At 48.2% G+C, this 23,542-nt stretch overlaps 13 pseudogenes; 5 read left to right on the top strand and 8 right to left on the bottom strand.

The window, feature by feature from the left end:
- Nucleotides 1-5,110: 5,110 nt before the first annotated feature.
- Nucleotides 5,111-5,229, bottom strand: LOC143979159 (5S ribosomal RNA; annotated as a pseudogene).
- Nucleotides 5,230-6,041: 812 nt separating this feature from the next.
- On the bottom strand, nucleotides 6,042-6,160 carry LOC143979330 (5S ribosomal RNA; annotated as a pseudogene).
- A 108-nt stretch (nucleotides 6,161-6,268) lies between these two features.
- On the bottom strand, nucleotides 6,269-6,387 carry LOC143979833 (5S ribosomal RNA; annotated as a pseudogene).
- Nucleotides 6,388-6,710: 323 nt separating this feature from the next.
- LOC143978035 (5S ribosomal RNA) lies at nucleotides 6,711-6,829 on the bottom strand (annotated as a pseudogene).
- Nucleotides 6,830-6,937: 108 nt separating this feature from the next.
- Nucleotides 6,938-7,056, bottom strand: LOC143978695 (5S ribosomal RNA; annotated as a pseudogene).
- Nucleotides 7,057-7,163: 107 nt separating this feature from the next.
- On the bottom strand, nucleotides 7,164-7,282 carry LOC143979698 (5S ribosomal RNA; annotated as a pseudogene).
- A 13,040-nt stretch (nucleotides 7,283-20,322) lies between these two features.
- LOC143978869 (5S ribosomal RNA) lies at nucleotides 20,323-20,441 on the top strand (annotated as a pseudogene).
- A 335-nt stretch (nucleotides 20,442-20,776) lies between these two features.
- LOC143979656 (5S ribosomal RNA) lies at nucleotides 20,777-20,895 on the bottom strand (annotated as a pseudogene).
- A 108-nt stretch (nucleotides 20,896-21,003) lies between these two features.
- Nucleotides 21,004-21,122, bottom strand: LOC143978755 (5S ribosomal RNA; annotated as a pseudogene).
- Nucleotides 21,123-22,242: 1,120 nt separating this feature from the next.
- On the top strand, nucleotides 22,243-22,361 carry LOC143979737 (5S ribosomal RNA; annotated as a pseudogene).
- Nucleotides 22,362-22,469: 108 nt separating this feature from the next.
- LOC143979467 (5S ribosomal RNA) lies at nucleotides 22,470-22,589 on the top strand (annotated as a pseudogene).
- A 109-nt stretch (nucleotides 22,590-22,698) lies between these two features.
- Nucleotides 22,699-22,817, top strand: LOC143979683 (5S ribosomal RNA; annotated as a pseudogene).
- A 107-nt stretch (nucleotides 22,818-22,924) lies between these two features.
- Nucleotides 22,925-23,043, top strand: LOC143979447 (5S ribosomal RNA; annotated as a pseudogene).
- The last annotated feature ends 499 nt before the right edge of the window (nucleotides 23,044-23,542 follow it).

Raw genomic sequence — 23,542 nt, 5'->3', positions numbered from 1 at the left:
CTTGCTTTGTGCACTTGTCCAAATCACTTGGTGGAGGGGGGATTATGGTGTGGTGTTGTTTTTCAGGGGTTGGGCTTGGCCCCTAAATTCCAGTGAAGGCAACACTTAAGGTGTCAGCATACCAAGAAATGTTGGACAATTTCATGCTCTCAACTTTGTGGGAAGTTTGAGGAAGGCCCATTTCTGTTCCAACATGACTGTGCACCAGTGTACAAAGCATAATCCATAAAAGACATGGATGAGCGAGTTTGGGGTGGAGGAGCTTTACTGGGCTGGACAGATTCTTGACCTCAACCCAATAGAACACCTTTGGGATGAATTAGAGCAGAGAATCTCGAGCCAGGCCTACTCGTCCACATCAGTGCCTGACTTCACAAATGCTCTTCCTGGAAGAATGGTCAAACATTCCCAAAGACACACACCTAAACCTTGTGGTCAGCCTGCCCAGAAGAATTGAAGCTGTTGTAGCTGCAAAAGGGTGGGCTAACTCAATAGTGAATCCTCATTGACCACCAAGGGGAGACGTGCTGCCCATTACTGAGCACCAAGGGGAGACGTGCTGCCCATCATTGACCACCAAGGGGAGACGTGCTGCCCATCATTGACCACCAAGGGGAGACGTGCTGCCCATCATTGACCACCAAAGGGAGACATGCTGCCCATCATTGACCACCAAGGGGAGACATGCTGCTCATCATTGACCACCAAGGGGAGACATGCTGCCCATTGACCACCAATGGCATGAACGTGCCCTGGAGTTAAAGGCTAAATGCATCTTTAAAGAAAAATAAATGTATAAAATGAAGAAAAAATGTGTACCCTTCACTTACTTTAGATCGAACAGCAGCCCAGTCATACTGGATCATTCCAGTCAGAAGGAAGAAAGAAATGACTGCAGATCCAGAACTTCCGATTGCCTTTTATATTGTTTCACAAAGATAATACCAAAGACACCAAACTATGGTCATGTGGACGCATTTCACACATACATCTTGTGCTCATTCCAGTCATCTGCAACGAGATATTGGTAACATTAAAAAACACAAGGAGGATGATATGGGGCTTTAGGTCCCAATTATTGCATTAACAACCTTTAAAACACACTGCACTCAATTGTAATATTGACAAGCTAGGCATTTTAAAACAATAAAATGCTTTTTTGGCTTCTAAAAAAATAAAGCATTCAGCAGTAAAAAATATACATAATTTTCACATTAAACAATATGGTTCTAATGCTAACTAATAACCGCACTAAAGCCTAACAAAAAAATTAAAATAAATCAATGATGTGCATTGTGTCTGAATACTGCTCTGTTGGGACCACAAAGAGCTGGAAACCAATGGGAAATCAATCACAATGCATTCTATGCTGTGCCAGGCTGGGCATGAATCAGCAGCAAAGGGCAAATTAATGGCATTGTATACAAACAATGCTACCGTGGGCTTGGGAGGGGGTCCTGTCGAAAGCCTAGCTGCAACAAATGGGCAGCAAGAAATCTATGTGCATTGCATCTGAACACTGCTCTGTTGGGACCACAGAGAGCCTGAAACGGGAAATCAGTCGCAATACATTCTGTGCTGCGCCAGACTGGGTATGAATCAGCAGCAAAGGGCGAATTAATGGCATTGTATAAAACCAATGCTACAGTGGGCTTGATTGTGCAACACATCATTTGCATTTCATATAACTGGCTCCCCTAGAGCAGCCAATCACTATCTGCATTGCTTATGAATGCTGCTTTGTTGGGACCACAAAAAGCATATGCGCAAGGTGAAATCATTTGCAATGCATTCTACACTGCTCCAAGTTGGGCATATAAATGTGTAGTGGAGGGGAATTAATGGCATTGTAAACAAACAATGCTTCAGTGGGCTTGATTGCACAACACATCATTTGAATTTCATATAAACCAAAGGTCGGCTCTAGTAGAGCAGCCATTTACTATTTACATTGCCTATGAAATGTGCTCTGTTGGGAACACAGAGCATATGCGCAAGGGGAAATCACTGGCAATGCATTCTACACTGCTCCAAGGTGGGCATACTAATGAGCAGCAAACGGGTAGTTAACAGCATTATATACAAACAATGCTACAGTGGGCTTGGGAGGGGGTCCTGTCTAAATCCTGCTCTAGCAAATGGGCAGCAAGTGATATCTATGTGCATTGTACCTGAACCCTACTCTGTTTTTGCTTGCTACTGGCTACACTATACATGGACAATAATGAATAGTTTTCATTGAAAGCTTTCATATGGTTTAAATTATGGACGTTTAAACCTATTTGTGTGGAAATGGCATGTGTCATACCTTTTCCCCTATGGGGAGAAGACATCTTAACCCAGTCCCTAAAGTCTGAACCAAGAATAGGGCACGTTGATTTTGGCCTGGCCAAAGTTTGTTGGCTGTAGTATGGTGCCCTCATACTCTAACCAAGAAAAGCTAAGAACCATTCCAAGATCAAAACACCGAATTCCCAGGAAGAAAGGATGAACAGTTAGAATAGGATCTGCCATTCGCTTCATAAGCCATAACCAAACATTTGGACTGCCTGCCATGTTTCCCTAGAAGCAGTTGGAAGAGAGACTGAATCAGATCCAGCCCGGCCTTCTCAGAGGAATGAGCACTCTTCCGCCAGTCCAGCACGAACTGAGATTGACCCAGTCCCTCAGCCTTCTACTTCAGAACAACCTAGCAACCAGACTAGAGGCTTAATTATAGCTTACAATTGAAATGTAAGATGGTCTTCCAACAGCCGCCCTTTAATTCCAGAGAGCGGGGGCTCTCTGTAGACTTTCCCAAGAGGGATCAGACTGAAATCCCTGCTCTCTTTCTTATTCCTAACTCCATCCAGCAATATTTTTGGGTCCACAAAATTCAGTGGGTAAACCCAAGCAATGAGTTCTGATTAAAGCTCATAACTCAGGCAGTTGATTGAGCTATATACTTTTTCATTCCTAACGCTGTGTATACATGTACGTGCTGGCCTTCCAGCGGGTGGGGGGTCCCGCTGGATGCGGGCGGTCCGTTTTGCTTCAGGAGCGATCTGGGAGGAGGGGATGGAAGTTGGTTTCTGGCCATCCCCTCTCGATCGCTCCTGACGAATGAGAAGCTTCCCCCGCTGTGTATAGTAAACACAGGCAGGGAGGAAGTGATGTCATTCTCCTCGGGGCGGTCTTATTGACCGGACTACGAGGAGAACAGTGAAAGTAAGTGTGCACCAACACTACACTGACACGTAGGCACACATAGACACACAAACCCCCCTCCCCCTCCCAGTCACAGTGTCACTGATTGCAGTGATCATTTATTTATTGATCACTGCATTTAGTGTCAGTTGTGACAGTAAAAGCTGTCAGGGCAGTTAATGTTAGGTCCAGGATAGCCCCCTACCCCCCCAATAAAGGTTTAACCCCCTGATTGCCCCTAGAGTTGACCCTTTCACCCCCTTTTGCCAGTGTCACTAAGCAATCATTTTTCTGATCGCTGCATTAGTGTCACTGGTGCCGCTAAGTAGCTAGTTATTTTTTTCGGTTCAGCGCCAGGTTTTTATAGCGCTAGGTACCCCGATATACTACCCAATAACGGTTTTAACCCCCTGATTGCCCCTACTTAACACTTTCATCAGTGATCACCATATAAGTCTCACTGGTGACGCTGGTTAGCCAGTTAGTTATTTAGGTTCCCCGTCAGGTTTTTATTTAGCGCCAGGGACCCCCATATACTACCTAATAAAGATTTTAACCCCCTGATTGCCCCTAGTTAACCCTTTCACCAGTGATCACCGTATAAGTGTTATGGGTGACTCTGGTTAGTTAGTTTGCTTTTTATAGCATCAGGGCACCCACCATTTATTACCCAATAAAGGTTTAAACCCCTGATCACCCGGCGGGTGATTTCAATTAGGTTTTAGGGTCAGGGTCTGCGTCTCCCAAGGCAGCGCTAGGTTAGTGCCAGTACTGCTAACACCCACGCGCAAAGCATAAACCTCCCCTAGTGGTATAGAATCTGAACAGATCAATATCTGACTGATCAGATCTATACTAACGTCCCCAGCAGTTTAGGGTTCCAAAAAAACGCATTGTTAGCGGGATCAGCCCAGATACCTGCAAGCACCTGCGTTTTGCCCCTCCGCCCAGCCCACCCAAGTGCAGTATCGATCGATCACTGTCACTTACAAAACACTAAACACATAACTGCAGCGTTCGCAGAGTCAGGCCTGATCCCTGCGATTGCTAACAGTTTTTTTGGTAGCGTTTTATATTTAAATCCGGAAGGCAGTGCTTGGTTTTCAGGGTCCCATACGTGGCTAGGCTTCCAAAAAGTCCCACATATGTGGTATCCCCGTACTCAGGAGAAGCAGCAGAAAATATATTTGGGGTGCAATTCTACATATAACTATGGCATGTGTGAGCAATATATCATTTAGTGACAACTTTTTGTAAACTTTTTTTTTGTATCATTATTCAATCACTTGGGACAAAAAAAAAATATTCAATGGGCTCAACATGCCCCTCAGCAATTTCCTTGGGGTGTCTACTTTCCAAAATGGGGTCATTTGGGGGGGGTTTGTGTTTTTTGGCATTTTATGGCCTTCGAAACTGTGATAGGTAGTGAGGAGTGAAATCAAAAATTTGCACCCTTAGAAATCCTGAAGGCAGTGATTGCACTGAAGGCAGTGATTGGATTTCGGGGTGCCGTACGCGGCTAGACTCCCAAAAAGTCCCACATATGTGGTATCCCTGTACTCAGGTGAAGCAGCAGAATATATTTTGGGGTGCAATTCCACATATAACTATGGCATTTGTGAGCAATATATCATTTAGTGACAACTTTTTGTAACCCTAGCAACCAGACTAGAGGCTTAATTAAAACAGGTCGTCCACGCCAACAACATATTAAAATAAAGCCTACGGCACCTGGTATTCCCAGAAGGTCTCCCATCCAGGTACTAACCAGGCCCAAAACTGCTTAGCATCCTAGATCAGAGGAGATTGGGCACATTCAGGGTGATGACCACTCTCAACCCTCTTGACAAAGGCTAAGATGGTCACCTCGGCAAACAAGCAGAAAAATAAAACAGGTCGTCGACGCCAACAACATATTAAAAAAAGCCTACGGCACGTGGTATTCCCAAGAGGTCTCCCACCCAGGTACTAACCAGGCCCAAACCTGCTTAGCATCCGAGATCAGATGAGATCGGGAACATTAAGGGTAATGTGGCCGTAAAAGGTCTTGCTGTCCACTCTCAACCCTCTTGGCAAACGCCAAGATGGTCACCTCGGCAAACGCCAAGATGGTCACCTCGGCAAACAAGCAATAAAATAAAACAGGTCGTCGACGCCATCAACATATTAAAAAAAAGCCTATGACACATGGTATTTCCAAAGGTCTCCCATCCAGGGACTATCCAGGCCCGACCCTGCTTAGCATCCAAGATCAAACTATATCTGGCGCATTCAGGGTGATGTGGCATTAGGCGATCTTGCTTGCCACTCTCAACCCTCTTGACAAACTCCAAGATGGTCACCTCGGCAAACAAGCAGTAAAATAAAACAGGTCGTCGATGCCAACAACATATTTAAAAAAAAGCCTACAGCACCCGATATTCCCAGGCGGTCTCCCATTCAGTTACTGACCAGACCTGACCCTGCTTAGCATCTGAGATCAGACGATAGCGGGCGCATTCAGGGTGATATGAACATAGGCAATTTTGATCGCCACTCTCAACCCTCTAGACAAAAGCCAAGATGATCCCCTCGGCAAACAAGCAGTAAAATAAAGCAGGTCGTCGATGCCAACAACATATTTAAAAAAAGCCTACGGCACCTGGTATTCCCAAAGGTCTCCCATCCAGGGACTAAACAAGGCCAACCCTGCTTAGCATGCGAGATCAGCCAAGATAGGGCACATTCATGGTGATGTGGCCTTAGATGATATTTCTGTCCACTCTTAACCCTCTTGACAAACGGCAAGATGGTCACCTCAGCAAACAAGCAGAAAAATAAAAAAGATCCTCAACGCCAGCAACATATTAAAAAGACGCCTACAGCACCTGGTATTCCCAGGCGGTCTCACATCCAGCTACTAACCAGGCCCGACCCTGCTTAGCATCTGAGATCAGACGAGATCGGGCGCATTCAGGGAGATTAAGCCATAGGCGATCTTGCTGTCCACTCTCAACCCTCTTGACAAATGCCAAGATGGTCACCTCGGCAAACAAGCAGTAAAATAAAACAAGTCGTCGATGCCAACAACATATTAAAAAAAAGCCTACGGTACCTGATATTCCTAGGCGATCTCCCATTCAGTTACTAACCAGGCCCGACCCTGCTTAGCATCCGAAATCAGACGAGATCGGACTCATTCAGGGTGATGAGGCCATAAGCGATCTTCCTTACCACTCTCAATCCTCTTGACAAAGGCCAAGATGGTCACCTCGGAAAACAAGCAGAAGAATAAAACAGTTCGTTGTTGCCAACAACATATTAAAAAAGCCTACAGCACCTGGTACTCCCGAGCGGTCTCCCATCCAGTTAATAACCAGGCCCAACCCTGCCTAACATCCTAAATCAGGCACATTCAGGGTGATGTGGCCGTAGGCAATCTTGCTGGCCACTCTCAACCCTCTTGACAAACGCCAAGATGGTTATCTCGGCAAACAAGCAATAAAATAAAACAGGTCGTCGATGCCAACATCATATTAAAAAAAAGACTACGGCACCTGGTATTCCCATGTGGTCTCCCATACAGGTACTAACCAGGCCCGACCCTGCTTAGCATCCGAGGTCAAACGAGATCGAGCGCATTCAGGGAGATGTGGCCGTAGGTGATCTTGCTGGCCACTCTCAACACTCCTGACAAACGCCAAGATGGTCACCTTGGCAAACAAGCAGAAAAATAAAACAGGACGTTGACGCCAACAACATATTAAAAAAAAGCCTATGGCACCTGGTGTTCCCAGGCGGTCTCCCATTCAGGTACTAACCAGGCCCGACCCTGCTTAGCATCCAAGATCAAACGAGCTTGAGTGCATTCAGGGTGATGTGGCCGTATGCGAGCTTGGTGGCCACTCTCAACCCTCTTGACAAACGCCAAGATGGGCACCTCGGCAAACAAGCAGAAAAATTAAACAAGACGTCGACGACAACAACATATTTAAAAAAGCCTACGGCACCTGGTACTCCCAAGCATTTTCCCATCCAGGTACTAACCAGGACCGCCCCTGCTTATCATCTGAAATCAGACGAGATCGGGCGCATTCATGGTGATATGGCCGTAGGCTATCTTGCTGGCTACTCTCAACCCTCTTGACAAACGCCAAGGTGGTCACCTCAGCAAAGAAGCAGAAAAATAAAACAGGTCGTCGATGCCAACAACATATTAAAAAGAAGCCTACGGCACCTGGTATTCCCAGCCAGTCTCCCATCCAGGTATTAACCAGGCCCGACCCTGCATAGCATCCGAGATCAAATGATATCTGGTGCATTCAGGGTGAAATGGCAATCGCATCGCCCCGAGCACATGGCATCACATCGAAACCCATCTCCCCCAGCACATCGAATCGCATCTCCCCCAGCACATCGCATCTCCCAAAACACATCGCATCTCCCAAAGCACATCGCATCACCCCAACATATCGAATCGCATCAGCACATCGAATCGCATCGGCACATCGAATCGCTTCGCCCCAACACATCGAATCCCACCGCCCAATCACATTGCATCTCACCAGAACATCGAATCGCCCCAAAGCACATTACATCACTCGCAACACATCAAATCGCATCGCCCCAGCGCATCACATCGCACTGCCCCAGCTCATTGCATCTCCCCCAGCACATCAAAACGCATCACACCCAGCACATTGCATCACCCCCAGAGCACTCACTTCAGTAGAATTTATGGAAAGGGCGATTGAGGCAGCTCTCGCATTTCTTTGAATACAATTTTTTTCTTTGAAGCAGTACCCACCCTGGTCTTAGCTATTTATTGTATCACATGGTGGCACCAGGAAAACGTACCTCTGCTGTGCATATTATGAGGGGCTCCCACCATCCCTGTGCTGTGCTGACTTCCTCCTGGGGCTGTACCTCTGCTGTGCCTATTATGAGGGGCCCCCGCCATCCCTGTGCTATGCTGACTTCCTCCTGGGGCTGCTTATTATGAGGGGCTCTCACCATCCCTGTGCTATGCTGACTTACTCTTGTGCCTCTGCTGTACCTCTGCTGTGCATATTATGAGGGGCTCCCACCATCCCTGTGCTGACTTCCTCCTGGGGCTGTACCTCTGCTGTGCATATTATGAGGGGCTCCCACCATCCCTGTGCTATGCTCATTATGAGGGGCTCCCACCATCCCTGTGCTATGCTGACTTCCTCCTGGGGCTGCTCATTATGAGGGGCTCCCACCATCCCTGTGCTGTGCTGACTTCCTCCTGGGGCTGCTTATTATGAAGGGCTCCCACCATCCCTGTGCTATGCTGACTTCCTCCTGGGGCTGTACCTCTGCTGTGCATATTATGAGGGGCTCCCACCATCCCTGTGCTATGCTCATTATGAGGGGCTCCCACCATCCCTGTGCTGTGCTGACTTCCTCCTGGGGCTGCTTATTATGAGGGGCTCCCACCATCCCTGTGCTATGCTGACTTACTCCTGGGGCTGTACCTCTGCTGTGCATATTATGAGGGACTCCCACTATCCCTGTGCTATGCTTATTATTAGGGGCTCCCACCATCCCTGTGTTATGCTCATTATGAGGGGCTCCCAGCATCCCTGTGCTATGCTGACTTACTCCTGGGGCTGCTTACGGTGCAGGTGTCAGTGCTGTATATCACAGTGCTGGTGTCAGTGCTGTATATCACGGTGCTGGTGTCAGTGCTTTATGTCACGCTGCTAATGTCAGCGCTCTCTATCACGGTGCAGGTGTCATTGATGTATGTCACGCTGCTGATGTCAGTGCTCTCTATCACGGTGCTGGTGTCAGATCACTCTATCACGGTGCAGGTGTCATTGCTGTATGTCACGCTGCTGATGTCAGTGCTCTCTATCACGGTGCTGGTGTCAGATCACTCTATCACGGTACAGGTGTCATTGCTTTATGTCACGCTGCTGATGTCAGTGCTCTCTATCACGGAGCTGGTGTCAGATCACTCTATCACGGTGGAGGTGTCATTGCTGTATGTCACGCTGCTGATGTCAGTGCTCTCTATCACGGTGCTGGTGTCAGGTGACTCTATCACGGTACAGGTGTCATTGCTGTATCTCTCGCTGCTGGTGATCATCTCCTGCACCCTCTTCTTTGCCTACCCTGACCTTCCCTCTTCTCCATTGCCTTCATGCGCTCCACAGTCCTGAATTGTCACAATTTCACATATAAAAAAAGAATGCTTGTAGTTGTCGATCCCAGATTCACCTCATACATGTGTTATGTCATTGGCCATGTGGTGGGACTATGTTTGCACAGCTAGTAATTATTTTATTCAATGGGGCCTGCCGCGAACGTTACGGTTCGCGAACTATCGGTCGCGTTCGCGAAACGTCCCGTCGGAAGTTCGTCCATCACTACTAACCAGGCCCAACCCTGCTTAGCATCCGAGATCGGACGAGATCGGGCGCTTTTAAGGTGATGTGGCTGTATGCAATCTTGCTGGTCACTCTCAACCCTCTTGACAAACGCCAAGATGGTCACCTCTGCAATCAAGCAAAAAAATAAAACAGGTCATCGACTTCAACAACATATTAAAGAAATAGCCTATGGCACCTGGTATTCCCAGATGGTTTGTAAGAGGGGGGTACTGGGGGGTAGGTTTGGGTGGGCCTAAAAATCATATAAATCATGGCTCCTGTATATCCTGGATCAGGGATAAGGCTAGTAAGGGGGGTATCACTTGATAAATTGACCACCCAATGCCTGCAATATTGTAAGGTAGTGAACGGGCTCCTGCTTTCAGGGTAGTATGATGTTTAGTAAAGTATATAGAATTACTAGCTCCTCTATGATGATATGAGGTCTACAATATGAAGAATAGTTCATATAAGGCATAGAGGTAAGTGCCAATATAAATGTCGCAGCAGGGCACAAGATCGGATCAGTCACTAAAATATACCAAGTGCTCTGTTCGATGTATACTTTACCGATAGGTGTCTCGGGTCCTTCTGGGCGCTCATTCGGCTGTGGTAATGTTCAGTTAGAGAGTAAAAGGCTACAACTATATGGGATCCGAGCAGGAATGGTGTCTAGTCGAGTGCGTGCGTTGAATGCTCTCTCGTCTGACGGATTGGGGGCCCAGGACTGCTCCAGGTAGAAATCCTGGTGGTAACCGGAGTCGGGGATATTGAAGCTAGTGTAAGTGTCTGTAGTCTTTCAAGGCAGGTGAGTAAGGGAATGGTCCATATGCACAGCAGAGGAAAGGAGAGCGGCACTAGGCAGGGTATGAAGCATGTAGGCTAATCCACCGTCGCATGGGTGTCCCGGAGCTCTCGTGAGGCGACAGGTCTAGCGGTCCCTGCGTGCTATGTGAGGTAGCGGGGCCGAAGTCGGGCTCGTCGGTGGGTGGCAGGGTCGGTGTCCCCCAAGTGGTCTGAAGGTGGATGGCGACCTATGTCTGCGAGATCTGGACAGTTGAGTTTCCATGAGATCTTCAGTGCTGTGGGTGTTGGGTGAAATGTGGACCCGAAAATCTCACAAAATTGTCATATTATCAGTTTATTTCTCACACACAGCATATGCATACCACAAATTACACCCCAAAACACATTCTGCTATTACTCCCGAGTATGGCAATACCACATGTGTGAGACTTTTACACAGTGTGGCCACATACAGAGGCCCAACATGCAGGGAGCGCCATCAGGCGTTCTGGAGCACCCAGGACAATTCTGACATTTCTTTCCTACATGTAAAAATCATCATTTATTTGCTAGAAAATTACATAAAATCCCAAAACATTATATATGTTTTTTTAGCAAACACCCTGGAGAATACAATGGTGGTCGTTGCAACTTTTTATCTTGCACGGTATTTGCACAGCAATTTTTCAAATGCTTTTTTTTGGAAAAAAAACTGTTTTGTGCTTAAAAAAAAAAAAACACAGTAAAGTTAGCCCAATTTTTGCATAATGTGAAAGATGAAGTTACGCTGAGTAAATAGATACCTAACATGTCACTCTTCAAAATTGCACACGCTCGTGGAATGGCGCCACGCGTCTCTACTTAAAAATCCCCATAGGCGATGATTTAAATTTTTTTTACTGGTTATATGTTTTGAAGTATAACGGCAGGGGTGAAAGCACAGCATCACATTATTAAAGGAAGTAGAGCCCATTATGTTATGGGTGGAAAGAAATTTGTTGGATTTAAAGGCAGTTTACCTTTCGGGCCGTTTGAGTCAGCAGGCGGATTGCCTATCACGTTGTTTTCCAGACAGCAACGAGTGGGCAGTGCACCCATCAGACTTCAGTTGGATCATGCGTCTGCAGAAGCCACCAGAAATAGATCTTTTTGCTTCTCCAATGAATGCGAAGCTGCCGAGATTTCCATCCCGTCTGCCTCATCCCCGTGCAGAAGCAGTAGATGCCCTCTCGAGTCTGTGGCGATGCGAGACCACATATGCGTTTCCCGCCAGACCCTTGATCGCAAAGTTTTCAATCAGATTATCGATGGAGCCAGTCAGAGTGATAGCTATTCTGCCATACTGGCCGAAGAGGCTGTGGTTCCCTTGGGCAGTGAACCTCAGCGTATGCCCCGCCGTTCAAGATCCCAGTGTTCCCGCAGCTTCTCTCACAGGGGAAATTGGTGCACCTAGCTCCTCACAAACTGAATCTACATCTTTGGATCTTGAGCGGCAGAATTTCATTAGGATTCTCAGTGGGGGTGATTTCTACTCTCCTAAAAGCTAGGAAACCTTCCATGAACTTTATCTATTCTAAAATATGGAATACATTTAAAACATTTGCAGAAAGTAAGCAGTGGGACCCCACCACTCCGTCCACCTCAGTCGTTTTGGAGTTTCTGCAGAATGGTGGCTCAGTTTAACCAGTAGAGACCCGCGCTATAGCCAAATGACGGGGCGACGTCTATTGACGTCGTCCCGTGCACGAGCGGCCTGCGCGTCTACGAGACTCGCCTGATCACAGATCCAAGCAAGGGGTCGATCCCGACCCCTTACCATGTGATCAGCTGTCAGCCAATGACAGCTGATCATGTGATACAACGGAGCCAGTAATCGGCTATTTTTCCTCCTCGCGCTTACAGCGCGAGGAGAAAAAAAAAGAGCCGTTCACCGGCGGCCGTGATCGGGACATTAGTCCCGATCATGGCCAGCTTACCAGTACCCACCTGCCCCCTGCCAGTGCCACCTCTGTAATAAAAAAGTGCCCCCCATCAGTGCCACCCAGCAGTGCCAATAGTGCCACCCAGCAGTGCCCACAGTGCCACCCATCAGTGCCCACAATCTGCCTCAACAACGGGGCTGCACCCCAGTGCCACATATCCGTGCCCATCAGTGTCATCTACCAGTGCCCATCAGTGCCGCCCATCAGTGCCCAGCAGTGCCACCTATCAGTGCCCATCTATCATTGGTACCTATTAGTGCCACCCATCCGTGCCATCTTATCTGTGCCCATCTTTGCCCATCAGTGCCACCTTATCTGTGCCCATCAGTACTGCCTTATCTGTGCCTATCGGTGCCACTTTATCTGTGCCTATCGGTGCCACTTTATCTGTGCCTATTAGTGCCGCCTTAACTTTGCCTATCAGTGCCCACCAGTGCAGCCTATCAGTGCCCACCAGTGCCGCCTCATCAGTGCACTTCAATGAAGGAGAAAAATGACCTGTTTGCAAAATTTTATAACAAACTATTAAACATGATTTTTTTTTTTTTTGCATCTTTTTTTGGTTTGTTTAGCAAAAAATAAAACTCCCAGCTGTAATTAAATACCACCAAAAGAAAGCTCTATTTGTGGGAAAAAAATGATAAAAATTTCATTTGGGTATGGTGTTGTATGACCGCGCAATTGTCATTCAAAGTGCATCAGCGCTGAAAGCTGAAAATTGGTCTGGGCAGGAGGGGGGTTTAAGTGCCCAGTAAGCAAGTGGTTAAAGTGGTGCTCAGGCCAAAATTACACTTTTTAAATAAAAATACCCCTATAATACACAAGCTTAATGTATTCAGTAAAGTTGGTCTGTAAACTAAGGTCCGTTTTGTTAGGTTATTACAGCATTTTGAAAGTTTATAAACTAGCAGCAGACTGTGGCCATCTTAAGTGTGGGCATCTGAAGCCAGACCGTATTTCTTCCTGGATTTCAGCCTTGCAGATCTCGCACATGCTCAATGCTGCACAAGCAGTGTAATAAGTTTCAGGTCAGGTTTCCATGGCAACGGCAGTGTTAGAGGAAGTTGCCACCCATATCTATGCAAACCCCTCCTCCCTCCAGGAACCAGTAAATATACTGCATGTACAAGGAATATTATTCAAGAAACACACACACACACTATATATATATCATGTTCTGTACATATATATACACACATATCTACACTCAGCTGATACTTTTTTCTGTACAGCTTTTCATTTAAAAAGAAAAAAATAATAATCACAGCAACACAATTCATTTATGCATCTAGACGTATTGAAAACGACTTTATGAAGTTCAAACTGTGCATATTAATTTTGAAAAATTGTGCTTGTGTTTTGGTGTTAGGCCCCTTTCACACGGGATGGATCAGTAATGATTCGCCCCGTGATGATCCGCTTGCTCAGCGGGGATCGCTCTGTTGTCCCCGCTGAGCCGGAGGATAACAGGGCGGTCCCAGTACACTGTGCATGGACCGCCCTGTCAGCTCTCCGCTCTCCTCTATGGGGGATAGTCTGTCCGTGTTCATCCAATCCGCTCTGCAGACGGATAGAAAAATAGGATTTTCCTCCGTCTGCAGAATCGGACAATTGCGGAGGTGGACAATATCGGGTAGGAATGCATGTATGTCCGTACTTCATCCGCAAACGGATGGATGAAATACGCACATAATGTCCGCATGTGTGAATGGGGCCTTAGATGGGATGGTGGGAGTATTTAAAAAAAAAATGCTTATTTACAACTATTTGCACAAACAACTTTCTCTATGTTACATAGCTAATCGGGTTAAAAATAAGAAAATATTCCCCCAGCACATCGATCCCCCTCCCTGTAAAATCGCATCGCCCCAGCACATTGCATCACAACGCCCCCAGCACATCGAATCGCATCTCCCCCAACACTTCTCATCACATCGCCCAAAGCACATTGCATCACCCCCGACACATCAAATCGCATCAGAACATCGAATCGCGTCGCCCCCAACAGATCGCATCAAATCGCATCACCCAAGCACATCGCATTGAATGGCCACAGCACATAGAATCGCATCTCTCCCATAACATCAAATCGCAACACCCAAGCACATCGCATCGCATCTCCCCCAGAACATCGAATCGCATCACCCCCAGCACATTGCATCACCCCCAACACTTCGAATTGCATCAGCACATCGAATCGCATCGCCCCAGCACATCTCATCGCCCCAGCAAATCGAATCGCATCTCCCCCATCACATTGCATCTCCCCCAGCACATTGCATCACCCCCAGCGCATCGAAATGCCCAAAGCATATTGCATCACCTACAACACATCGAATCGCATCAGCACATCGAATCGCTTCGCCCCACCATATCGCATCGAAATGCATCGCCCAAGCACATCGCATCGCCTCAGCACATCGAATCGCATCTCCCCAGAACATCGGATCGCATCTCCCCCAGCACATCGAATCACCCCCAGCACATTGCATCGCCCAAAGCACATTGCATCACCCCAACACATCAAATCGCATCAGAACATCGCATCGCGCCGCCCCCAACACATCGCATCGAATCACATCACCCAAGCACATCGCATTGAATTGCCCCAGCACATCAAATTGCATCTCCCCAGAACATCGAATCACATCACCCCAGCACATTGTATCACCCCCAACACTTCGAATTGCATCATCACATCGAATCGCATCGCCCCAGCAAATCGAAACGCATCTCCCCCAGCACATTGCATCTCCCAGCACATCGAATCGCAACAGCACATCGAATCACCCCAAAGCACATTGCATTACCCCCAAAACATCGAATCACATCAGCACATCAAATCGGTTTGCCCCACCACATAGCATCAAAACGCATTGCCCAAGCACATCGCATCGCCCCAGCAAATCAAATCGCATCACCCATCGCATCGAATCGCATCACCCAAGCACATCGCATTGAATCGCCCCAGCACATCGAATCGCATCTCCCCAGAACATCGAATCGCATCACCCCAGCACATTGCATCACCCCCAACACTTCGAATTGCATCAGCACATCGAATCGCATAGCCCCAGCACATCTCATCGCCACCCAGCACATCACATCTCCCCAGCAAATCGAATCACTTCTCCCCCAGCACATTGCATCTCCCCCAGCACATCGAATCGCCCCAGCGCATCAATTCACCCAAAGCACATTGCATCACCCCCAACACATCGAATCACATCAGCACATCGAATCGCTTTTCCCCACCACATCGCATCGAAACGCATCACCCAAGCACATCGCATCGCCCCAGCACATCGAATTGCATCTCCCCAGAACATCGAATCGCATAACCCCCAGCACATTGCATCACCCCAGCAAATCATATTGGCCCCAGCACAACGAATCGCATCTCCCCAGCACATCGCATCACCCAAAGCACATTGCATCACCCCAAAACATCGAATCGCATCAGCACATCGAATCGCTTCGCCCCAACACATCGAATCCCATCGCCCAATCGCATTGCATCTCCCCAGAACATCGACTCTCCCCAAAACACATTGCATCACCCGCATCACATCAAATCGCATCGCTCACAGCACATCACATCGAATCACATCGCCCCAGCACATCGCATCGCCCCCAGCATATCACATCACATTGCCCCCAGCACATAGAATCACATCTCCCCCAGCACATAGAATCGCATCTCCCCCAGCACATCGAATCGCAACTCCCCCAGCACATTGAATCACCCCCAGCACAACGCATCGCCCAAAGCACATTGCATCGCCCAAAGCACATTGCATCACCCCCAACACATCGAATCGCATCAGCACATCGAATCGCTTCATCCCAACACCTCGAATCCCATCGCCCAAACGCAGAACATCGAATCGCCCCCAGCACATCACATCGAATCGCATCACCCCAGCACATCGCATCGCCCCCCAGCACATGGCATCACATCGAATTGCATCTCCCCCAGCACATCGAATCGCATCTCCCCCAGCACATCGAATCACATCTCCCCAGCACATCGAATCACCCCCAGCGCATCGCATCTCCCAAAGCACATTGCATCACCCGCAACACATCGAATCGCATCGCCCCAGCACATCAAATCGCATCGCCCCAGCACATCACATTGCTCCCAGCACATAGAATCGCATCTCCCCAGCACATCGAGTCGCATCACCCCAGCACATCGAATTGCATCTCCCCCAGCACATCGAATCACATCTCCCCGGCACATCGAATCACCCCCAGCACATCGCAACGCCCAAAGCACATTGCATCACCCCCAACACATCGAATTGCATCAGCACATCTTATTGCTTCACCCCAACACCTAGAATCCCATCGCCCAATCGCATCACATATCCCCAGAACATCGAATCGCCCCCAGCACATCACATCGCATCGCCCCCAGCACATCGCAGCACATCGCATCACATCGAATCGCATCAGCACATCGAATCGCTTCGCCCGAACACATCGAATCCCATCGCCCAATCACATCTCCTCAGAACATCGAATCGCCCCAAAGCCCATTGCATCACCCACAACACCTTACATCAGAGTCCCACTTTATAGCAGAGTATCGCCCCCTTGCATCAGAGTGTGGCAGAGTGCCCCCTTCCACATACACTATATTGTCAAAAGTATTGGGACACCTGCCTTTACACACGAACACACACAAACTTTAATGGAATATCAGTCTTCGTCCATAGGGTTCAATATTTAGTTGCCACACTCTGCAGTTATAACAGCTTCAACTATTCTGGGAAGGCTGTCTACAAGGTTTAGAAGTGTGTCTATGGGAATATTTGACCATTCTTCCAATAGTACATTTGTGAGGTCAGGCACTGATGTTGGACGAGAAAGGCCCATCTCGCAGCCTTCACTCTATTTCACCCCAAAGGTGTTCTATTGGTTTGAGGTCAGGACTCTGCATTCCAGTCACGTTCCTCCACCCCAAACACGCTCATCCATGTCTTTATGGATCTTGCTTTGTGCACTGGTCCAAATCACTTGGTGGAGGGGGGATTATGGTGTGGTGTTGTTTTTTAGGGGTTGGGCTTGGCCCCTAAATTCCAGTGAAGGCAACACTTAAGGTGTCAGCATACCAAGAAATGTTGGACAATTTCATGCTCTCAACTTTGTGGGAAGTTTGAGGAAGGCCCCTTTCTGTTCCAACATGACTGTGCACCAGTGTACAAAGCATAATCCATAAAAGACATGAATGAGTGAGTTTGGGGTGGAGGAGCTTTACTGGGTTGGACAGATTCTTGACCTCAACCCAATAGAACACCTTTGGGATGAATTAGAGCAGAGAATCGCGAGCCAAGCCTACTCGTCCACATCAGTGCCTGACTTCACAAATGCTCTTCCTGGAAGAATGGTCAAACATTCCCAAAGACACACACCTAAACCTTGTGGTCAGCCTGCCCAGAAGAATTGAAGCTGTTGTAGCTGCAAAAGGGTGGGCCAACTCAATAGTGAATCCTCATTGACCACCAAGGGGAGACGTGCTGCCCATCATTGAGCACCAAGGGGAGACGTGCTGCCCATCATTGAGCACCAAGGGGAGACGTGCTGCCCATCATTGAGCACCAAGGGGAGACATGCTGCCCATCATTGACCACCAAAGGGAGACATGCTGCCCATCATTGACCACCAAGGGGAGACATGCTGCCCATCATTGACCACCAAGGGGAGACATGCTGCCCGCTGACCACCAATGGGATGAACGTGCCCTGGAGTTAAAGGCTAAATGCATCTTTAAAGAAAAATAAATGTATAAAATTAAGAAAAAATGTGTACCCTTCACTTACTTTAGACGATGATTTAATTTTTTTTTACTGGTTATATGTTTTGAGTTACAGAGGAGGTCTAGGGCTAGAATTATTGCTCTCGCTCTAACGTTCGCAGCGATACCTCACATGTGTGGTTTGAACACCATTTTCCTATGTGGGCGGGACTTATGTATGCGTTCGCTTCTGCATGCGAGCACATGGGGACAGGGGCGCTTTAAAAAAAAAAATGTTATTGTTCATTTTACTTTATTTATTTTAGTTTGACTTTTTTTCCCCAAAAATAAATTTTTTGATCACTTTTATTCCTATTACAAGGAATGTAAACATCCCTTGTAATAGGAATATGGCATGACAGGTCCTCTTTACAGTGAGATATGGGGTCAGTAAGACCCCGCATCTCACCTCTAAGCTGGGAAGCCTGAAAAAAAAAAAGATTCTGGCTTTGATCGTATTGGCGAGTCGGTAGAAGCACCAGAGGGCGGCGGGAGGGGGGTGTCTATGGGTATCACCGACTATGGCTGGGTATGGCTGGGTATCTCCGAGTATGGCTGGGTATCTCCGAGTATGGCTGGGTATCTCCGAGTATGACTGGGTATCTCAGAGTATGACTGGATATCTCAGAGTATGGCGTTGCAGAGTATTGCGTTGCAGAGCATTGCAGGGTATTGGCGGGTGTTGCAGAGCATTGCAGAATGTTGCAGGGTATTGGCGGGTGTTGCAGAGTATTGCAGAGTGTTGCAGGGTATTGGCGGGTGTTGCAGAGCATTGCAGAGTGTTGCAGGGTATTGGCAGGTGTTGTAGGGTATTGCAGAGTGTTGCAGGGTATTGCAGGGTGTTGCAGGGTATTGGCGGGTGTTGCAGAGTGTTGCAGGGTATTGGCAGGTGTTGCAGAGCATTGCAGAGTGTTGCAGGGTATTGGCGGGTGTTGCAGAGAATTGCAGAGTGTTGCAGGGTATTGGCAGGTGTTGCAGGGTGTTGCAGAGCATTGCAGAGTGTTGCAGGGTATTGGCGGGTGTTGCAGGGTATTGCAGGGTGTTGCAATGGTATTGGCGGGTGTTGCAGGGTATTGGCGGGTGTTGCAGAGTGTTGTTGCAGGGTATTGCAGAGTGTTGTTGCAGGGTGTTGCAGGGTATTGCAGGGTGTTGCAGGGTATTGGCGGGTGTTGCAGAGTGTTGCAGGGTATTGGCGGGTGTTGCAGAGCATTGCAGAGTGTTGCAGGGTATTGGCGGGTGTTGCAGAGCATTGCAGAGCGTTGCAGGGTGTTGCAGAGCATTGCAGGGTGTTGCAGGGTATTGGCGGGTGTCGCAGAGCATTGCAGAGTGTTGTTGCAGGGTATTGCAGAGTGTTGTTGCAGGGTATTGCAGAGTATTGCAGCAGAGTATTGCAGCAGAGTATTGCAGAGTATTGAAGCAGAGTATTGCAGAGTAATGGCAGGGTATGATGGGATTAATTTTCGGTGAGCAGCGATGTGGGCACTGCAGATGCAGCCCACAGCGCTGCTGACACCGATCTCTTCCCCCTCCGCTGTACCGATCGGTTTGTTTACAAGTGATCACTCCGTCATTTGATGGAGCGATCACGTGGACCCGGCAGTCAAGGATGCTCTCGAGTCCGCGCCCCAGGGGGCGCGTGAGAGCGGAATTCTGGGAGGACGTCATATGACGGCCTCCCAGAGCCGTCATTCGGTTATGGGCCGGTTGTTAAGTGGTTCAAGACTCATTAGCAGAGCTAATTCATACAACTCCCTCCCTGCAAGACACGCTTAGGGGTCAAACGTCAGAAATGACTAACCAGGGTCAATCATCCGTGGACCCAGCAGGCACTTCTTCAACCCCGCCTCCCTTATCTGCTGGGGACAGTGCCGAGCGTCGGCATCCTGTTTAATTTTTCTGCTTGCTTGCCGAGGTGCCCATCTTGGCATTTGTCAAGAGGTTTGAGAGTGGCCTCCAAGATCACATACGGCCGCATCACCCTGAATGTACTCAAGATCGTTTGATCTCGGATGCTAAGCAGGGTCGGTCCTGGTTAGTACCTGAATGTGAGACCGCCTGGGAACACCAGGTGCCATAGGCTTTTTTTTTATATATTGTTGGCGTCGACGACCTGTTTTAATTTTCTGCTTGTTTGCCGAGGTGACCATCTTGGCGTTTGTCAAGAGGGTTGAGAGTGGCCAGCAAGATCTCCTATGGCCACGTCACCCTGAAAGTGCTCGATCTCATCTGATCTCGGAAGCTAAGCAGGGTCGGGCCTGGTTAATACCTGGATGGGAGACCGGATGGGAATACCAGGTGCCGTATACTTTTTTTGAATATGTTTTCTCAACCCTCTAGACAAAAGCCAAGATGATCCCCTTGGCAAACAGCAGAAAAATAAAACAGGTCGTCGATGCCAACAACATATTAAAAAAAATCCTCTGGCACCTGGAATTCCCAAAGGTCCCCCATCCAGGGACTAAACAGGCCCAACTTTGCTTAGCATGCAAGATCAGACGAGATGGGGCACATTCATGGTGATGTGGCCTTAGACGATCTTTCTATTCACTCTTAACCCTCTTGGCAAACTGCAAGATGGTCACCTCAGCAAACAAGCAGAAAAATAAAACAGGTAGTCGACGCCAGCAACATATTAAAAAAATCGCCTACAGCACCTGGCATTCCCAGGCTGTCTCCCATCCAGGTACTCACCAGGCCCGACCCTGCTTAGTATTTGAGATCAGACGAGATCGGGCGCATTCAGGGTGATGTGGCCAAAGGCAACCTTGCTGGCCACTCTCAACCCTCTTGACAAATGCCAAGATGGTCACCTCTGCAAACAAGCAGACAAACAGAACAGGTCGTCGACGCCAACAACATACTAAAAAAATGCCTACTGCACCTGGTATTCCCAGGCAGTCTCCCATCCAGGTACTAACCAGGCCTGACCCTGCTTAGCATCCGAGATCACATGAGATCGGGCGCATTCAGGGTAATGTGGGCATAGGCAAACTTTCTGGCCACTCTAAACCCTCTTGACAAACGCCAAGATGGTCACTGTTATCTGGGGACTGCTTACCTATGGCTTTCTTGCGGAACCAGGCTCATCCACCTGACAGGCTTCTATATACATGTGCCCAGAGATCAAGCTCATCTCCGAGATAATTCCACCCAGCTGAATTCTGGACGGCTGTTTTTTCTTTTCTTTTCTTTTTTCTTTTTTGGTTATAGTTATGGTTCTAAAAGTTATTATGATGCATCTGTTAATTGTTTTTTGATTCACATGTTTCAACCGACTGACTTAAGGTGACATTGGCCCTTTCTCGGTACGCACAAACCAACATCCCTCCACATCTTTCACTCTAACATGCAGACACACAAACTATTTAAGGAAAAGGTCATCAGTTTCCACAGCTCTGGGATAAACATCCCATTCCCTCTCAAGCTTGCCAAGGTGACCATCTTGGCGTTTGTCAAGAGGGTTGAGAGTGGCCAGCAATATCGCCTACGGCCCCAACACCCGAAATATGCCTGATCTCATCTGATCTCAGATGCTAAGCAGGGTCGGGCATGATGGGAGACCGCTTGTGAACACCAGGTGCCATAGGCTTTTTTTTTTTTAATATGTTGTTGGCGTCAACGACCTGTTTTATTTTTTTGCTTGTTTACCGAGGTGACCATCTTGGCGTTTGTGAAGAGGATTTAGAGTGGCCAGAATGTTTGCCTACGGCCACATCAGCATGAATGTTCCCGATCTCGTCTAATCTCAGATGCTAAGCAGGGACGTGCCTGGTTAGTACCTGGATGGGAGCCCGCCTGGGAATACGAGGTGCTGTTGGCTTTTTTTTTTTTTATATGTTGGCGTCAACGACCTCTTCTATTTTTCTGCTTGTTTGCTGAGGTGTACATTTTGGCGTTTGTCAAGAGGGTTGAGAGTGGAAAGCAAGATTGCCTACGGCAACATCACCCTGAATGTGCCCGATCTCATCTGATCTCAGATGCTAAGTAGTGTCAGGGTTGGTTTTTTTAATATGTTGTTAACATCAACACCCTATTTTATTTTTCTGCTTGTTTGCCGAGGTGACCATCTTTGTGTTTGTCAAGAGGGTTGAGAGAGGCCAGCAAGATCGCCTATGGCCACATCACCCAGAATCCGCTCGATCTCGTCTGATCTCGGATGCTAAGCAATGTCGGGCCTGGTTAGTACCTGAATGGGAGAGCGCCTATGAATACCAGGTGCCGTAGGCTTTTTTTTAATATGTTGTTGGCGTTGACGACCTGTTTTATCTTTCTGCTTGTTTGTCGAGGTGACCATCTTGGAGTTTGACAAGAGAGTTTAAAGTGGCCAGCTAGATGGCCTTTGGCTACATCACCCTGAATGCACCCGATTTCGTCTGATCTCGGATGCTAAGCAGGGTCGGGGCCTGGTTAGTACCTGGATGGGAGACCGTCTAAGAATAGCAGGTGCCGTTGGCTTTTTTTTAAATATGTTGGTGGCGTCGACGACTGGTTTTATTTTTCTGCTTGTTTGCCGAGGTGACCATCTTGGCGTTTGTCAAGAGGGTTGAGAGTTGCCAGCAGGATTGCCTTAGGCAACATCACCCAGAATGCACCCGATCTTGTCTGATCTCGGATGCTAAGCAGCATCGTGCCTGGTTAGTACCTGGATGGGAGACCGCCTGGGAATACCAGGTGCCGTTGGCTTTTTCTAATATGTTGTTGGCGTCAATGACCTGTTCTATTTTTCTGCTTGTTTGCTGAGGTAACCATCTTGGTGTTTGTCAAGAGGGTTGAGAGTGGTCAGTAAGATTGCCTATGGCAACATCACCCTGAATGCGCCCGATCTCATCTGATCTCGGATGCTAAGCAGGGTCCGGCTTGGTTAATACCTGGATGGGAGACCGCCTGGTAATACCAGATGCCGTAGGCCAGGCATGTCCAAAGTCCGGCCCGCGGGCCAATCGCGGCCCGCGGTCCGGTTTTGAACAGCCCGCCTGGTTATTTAAACATATACATCTTTTGTGGCCCCCGGCGATCTCCCAGCGCCGGGGTCACAAAAGATATATAGTCCAGCTGCCTTGGAGGGAGGAGGCAGGACGAGTGCCGTGCACACAGGCTGAGAATTTCCTGTGTACATGGCAGCTGTAAAAGAAAGTCCCATCTCTGCCATTGGACGACTGTTCTGTCCATCAGAGGAGGAGGGACTTTCTCTTAAAGGGGCCGTTGTGTAAACAGGAAATTCTCCTGTAGGATGTCTTTGGCGCTCGTCCTGCCCTCCATGGCTGCACTGATGGTAATGGTGGCTGCATTCCTGGCAATTGCAATTGTGGGGCTGCATTCCTGGCAATGGTGGCTGCATTTCTGGCAATGGTGGGTGAATTCCTGGCAATGGTGGGTGAATTCCTGGCAATGGTGGCTGCATTCCTAGC

Source organism: Lithobates pipiens, unplaced genomic scaffold (genome assembly GCF_037356315.1).
Source record: "Lithobates pipiens isolate NorthernLeopardFrog02 unplaced genomic scaffold, aLitPip1_a1.2 Scaffold_13, whole genome shotgun sequence".
In the NCBI taxonomy this organism is placed as follows: Eukaryota; Metazoa; Chordata; class Amphibia; order Anura; family Ranidae; genus Lithobates; species Lithobates pipiens.
The sequence above is the reverse complement of the archived record's forward strand: the minus strand, read 5'-3'. Positions and strand labels throughout refer to the sequence as shown.